This window comes from Xiphophorus hellerii, chromosome 24, assembly GCF_003331165.1.
Source record: "Xiphophorus hellerii strain 12219 chromosome 24, Xiphophorus_hellerii-4.1, whole genome shotgun sequence".
Lineage (NCBI taxonomy): Eukaryota > Metazoa > Chordata > Actinopteri > Cyprinodontiformes > Poeciliidae > Xiphophorus > Xiphophorus hellerii.
The window spans coordinates 8,427,529-8,432,660 of record NC_045695.1 but is presented as its reverse complement, the minus strand read 5'-3'; positions in this window follow the sequence as shown (position 1 = coordinate 8,432,660).

The following is a 5,132-nucleotide window of genomic DNA, read 5'->3' as shown; positions in this document are numbered from 1 at the left end:
TTTAACCAGGAACTGCACAGATTCTCTGTGGGGTCAAACTCAGTAAATTGAAGATCAGATGTTGATCAGATGATGACATCACTGTTATTATATTTTAGTCTGTTTATGATCCAGATTGATTTCATTAGAACTGAATTTATTTCTTCTCTAATCACAGACTTGGTGGCTGTTCGCTCCTAATGGATGAATGTGAAGTTTTGGCCTCGGCTCTGAAGTCCAACCCAGATCTGACTGAACTGGAAATAAATCAGATCTACATAGATGAAGGTGGAGACTCTGATATGAAGCGTCTGGTTGAGATCCTGGAGAGTTCAGTCAGTAAAGTGAAGAATCTGAGGTTTGTTTTCCTTATTTATACAATAAAATCCTTCATTTATACTTTAAACATTAGTTTAATTAATGCTTTTATTCTAATATATTTTATTTTAAAACATGTTTAAATGTCAGAATAAAATCTCTAAAACTTTTTACCTTATATATTATTTTTTTTCTTATATCAGACTTGGAGATTATTGAACTTTATTTTTGAGTTTTTCACTTTAAAATGTTTTTTACTGATGAACAAAATGAGTAAAATAATTCAAATGATGTAAATGAATGATGGAGATGTTTCAGTTTGGTTTGGTAAAGATTCAGATTGTTTTATTTCTCATTTCTGATTCTCATCTTTACATCCAGAATGAAATGTTGTTCCTCCAGAGTCGAGCCACAAACACTGACAAGTTCAAATCATCATTAATGACCAAATCTAAGAAATGACTGATTGTAGAAAAGCAAATCTAGATGAAATGAATGAAAGTGAGGTTTGCAGCAGCAGCAGGTTCCTCAGCTTTGTCCTGAAGCTGTGGTTCTGTTGGGCCGGGTCAGAGAGGAACCGTCCTCTTCAGTCTGACAGCTGTCAGTCGGTTGGAGCCTCGTCTCTGTGATGATGCTTCATCAGGTCACGTCTCCTTTAGGAAATAATGGCCTCCATTGGCTTTCAGCAGCTTTAATAAGAACCCAAGGCCATTAATGAAGAAACTGAGTGGTTCTGATCCAGTTACCAAGTCGGGTCTCCAGCTGATGATCAGGAACCAGCAGAAATAGCTCAACTCATCCAGGCTGATAGAAAACTTTGAGTTTCTTTTGGATCAAATGTTCTGGTTCTGCTGGTTTGGACTCTTTAAACCAGTTTGACTGGATCAGATGTTAGAATCAGTTCATCGTGTTTCTTTTACATTCAGGAAAATTAATTTTCCACATTTTTATTATTTATTTGTTCATATTTCAGTTTTAACCTGCATCCTGTTGGCTTCAGCTCACATCTTTTATTCTTTATTCAGATTGTGGGAATGCAGGTTGTCAGAGACCAGCTGGACTTCTCTGTTCTCAGCTCTGAAGTCCAAACCGACCCATCTGACAAAACTGGAGCTGGGCTGCACCAACCTGGAAGGTTCTAGATTGAAGGAGCTCTGTGGTTTTCTACAGACTGAAGGCTGCAGACTGGAGACATTGATGTATGTAATTATATAATTATTGATATTTCTGTGAATAATTATATATAATTGATCATAAATCAAATTAATTTCTTCTGTTCTAATAAATATTTTCTGAGTTTGTTCCTGGACTTGGATCCAGAGTTTAATTTAGTCCCTCTGTGTAACTGAGTTGGACCTGCTGACCTGAGGTCAGAACAGGACAGCATTCGGACCCCCAGTGTGTAGAAATCCCCCTCATGTGAAGCAGGTCAAAGGTCATTCAACCCAGTCTAGAAAAGTGAATTCCTGGAATCTGACAGGATAATAATAATAACTTAATAACTGACAATAATCAATAACTTCAACACTTTGATCAGAACCTGGAATGATTTTACTGACTAAAATCCTCCAACACAACATGACCCAGTACCAGGTTCTGGTTCTGGTTCTGGTTCTGAAGTCAGCAGGTCTTTATTGAAGCAGCAGCTTGTTGGCATTAATATTGATGAGAATCTTTAACTGGTTCTGTTGGACTGATTAACCTGCATCCTGTTGGCTTCAGCTCACATCTTTTATTCTTTATTCAGGTTGAATGACTGCAGTTTGTCAAAGATCAGCTGTGATTATTTGGCCTCAACTCTGAAGTCCAACCCGACCCGTCTGACAGAACTGGGCCTGGGATTCAACAACCTGAAGGATTCAGATGTTCAGCAGCTGAAGAATCTTGTAGATGATCTAGAGTAAGTAAATGTTTGTAGTGAGTCCAGCTGCTGTCAGCATATTGAACTAAACCCAGTTAGCATCAAAGCAAAGATCCAGTGTTCCCAGTAAAGCTGCAGCTTCTCAGTGGGAGGAGAATGGTTCAGGCTTCCTGATTGGACACAGAGACAGCAATCAACCAATCAGAGGAGCAGCAGCTTGCTGTGTTCCTGTGTTTGTGTTGGTGTGAAGATGAGTGTTGTTGCTGTGTCCATGTCTCCAGGAAGTCCAGCTGGACTCCAGCGTCCAGCCGTCCAACATGTCTAGAGACAGTGGTCCTCATCCATCAAACTGTGGCAGCAGCAGATCTGATCTCAGATCTGTTTGTTCTCTCAGTTCAACAGGAAACAACTGATCAGGTTCATCTTGGTCACAGCTCTGAGATCAGTCTGACTGCAGCCTGGAAACCATCTAGTGGATGTGCTGCGTCACTGACTGCTGCTGGAGAGAGGCTGGAAACACTCACTGATCTGCTCTCTCCTTCCTTCTTCTCTCTGCAGGTTCTGATCTCTGTGAAGTAGAAAATGGTCTCAGTGTCCTGCTGATCCTCAGAGGTTGAAGCTGCAGCAGTTTGAGTCTAAAGAGACTCTGACTGGATCATGATGATGACCTCTGACCTCCAAGGTTTTCCTCCCGTTTATTTTCTCGTGTCTGTCATTTAGTGTCTGATATTGTTTGTCTCTTTGGATCAATAAAGATCCAATTCAAACTGGGCTCCATTTAGAGGCTTCATGGAGTTTTGATCTGAACTGGATTCAACTGGAAAGTTGATCTTTTTTCTCTCTGATTCATTTTCATCCTGGAACCAGAAATGGTCTGAGAATGGAAACATGGGAATCATTTTCAGTTCAGCTTTGAAGCCATGAAAGACACTTCAAACCTCTTTTCTCTGCTGCTTCTTCCTTCTGCTGACATGAAAATGTTCCTCAAAGCTCCACAGATAAAAAGATGCTTTACTGGAAACTGCAGAGAAACTTCAGCTTCCATCACAGAAACCAGTTTAACCAGCTTAGAACTGGATGTCCTACAGAAACTCTGATCTTAGAGCAGTTTTCAGGAACATCTATAATTTGAAGAAAACGATTTTTACATCTTTTTATCTTTTTATTATGTAAGAGCGAAAATACTCCTTATAAGGTTGTTTTTCACCAAGGAAATCTGGCGCCAAAGAAGGTCGAATTGACCTGGCTCATAGAACAATTTTTGTTCTGAAAATCTGTAAATAATAAAGTTTTCATCATAGTCACTAATTCTCAGTGCTTTAATATGTCAGTTTGTTTTGGTTGTTTACCTTTTTAACTCCATATTTCGTGTTTTAATTGTAAAAGTTTAGGACTCAATGTAGCCCATCATAGCTGTTTACTGTGATTTTACTGATTTATTCAGGCCTCAGAGAATTAGTGGGGTAATGAGGTGATTGACTCATTTTCCATCCATCCATCCATTTTCTGTTGACCCTTGTCCCTAATTGGGTCGGGAGGGGTGCTGGTGCCTTTCCAGCTACGTTCCGGGTGAGAGGCGGGGTCACCCTGGACAGGTTGCCAGTCTGTCGCAGGGCGTGATTGGCTTATTTTATTTTTTTAATATCTCTTTTAATGTAATGTGTGTTGCTGGGTGTTTAATGATAAACCAATACAGTTTTTAATAATATTCTTTGTTGGAGTTTTTTTCTATGCAGCTGACTGTGTACAGATAGAGTAACAGCAGCTTTATTTTAATCCTCCATGCCGTTCAGCTTACTATATTCAGATCAGGAAAGATATTAAAATTTATATATATATATATATATATATATATATATGTATATTTAGTTTTTATCTTTAGTTTGACAGTTTCATAAACAGAAACATTGATTTCTGTGTATTTAACAATTTTTTAAGGTTCTAATTTAAGGCAGTAGCTTATTTTTGAATCATTTAGTCTGCTTCATACTATAACCGTAGTTATTTTATTTCCCAGTGTTTTATTTTGAAAGATATCACAGGGAGCGTTTTTATAATTTTTGCAGCTTTATCGTAGTTGTAATTATCAAGTTTAGCCACCAGAGGGACTGAACACACTTCAGGTACGCAATCCAAGGGGTTAGCGGCAGTAATGGTTCAAACCTCTTTTCCCTGCTGCTTCTTTATGAAAAAACAAACGATTTTACATATTTTTATCTTTTTATAGTGACTATAAAAATTTCTAAATAATAAAGTTTTGCATCATATTCATTGATTCTCAGTTTGTTTTTGTGGTTTACTCTTTTAACTCCATGTTTCATGTTTTACTTTAAGTTTTCTAAAGATCCTTAGGATTTGATGTGTCACATCAGGACTTTTTACTGTGATTTTTACTTACTTATTTATACCTCAGAGAATTATTTGGATAATGTGCTGATTTGTTTATGTTTTTTTCATATTTCTTTCCATGCAATGTGGGTTTTTTGGTGTTTAATAAATGATAAAGTTTTTAATAATGTTCCTTGTTTTGGATTTATACGTAGTTAACTGTGTACAAATATATTAACTGCACCTTTAGTTTAATCCTTCATGCTGTCTAGCTTTTTTGTATTCAGATCAACACAGAAATTAAAATGTATTTATTTAAGTTTTCATCTCTAGTTTGACAGATTCCTCCAAGGAATTCAGAAAGATTACCTGTCTTGTCAACCTCTTGTCAACATTGACATCCGAAAAGACAAATGCGCTATGAGAAACTTCTAAAGCTTGGAAGATCGTGTGGTCTGCAGGTTATGACATCATATATCAAGTACAAAAGATAAGGCTTCAAATCCTGGTGAAAATTTGCAAAGAACACCTGCTTTTTCAACTTCTGTCACCATTGACAGCAGAAAAGATAAATGTGTCCTGAGAAACTTCCAAAGCGTGGAAGATCGTGTGGTCCACTGGCTCTGCCGTAGAACCAGAATTATGA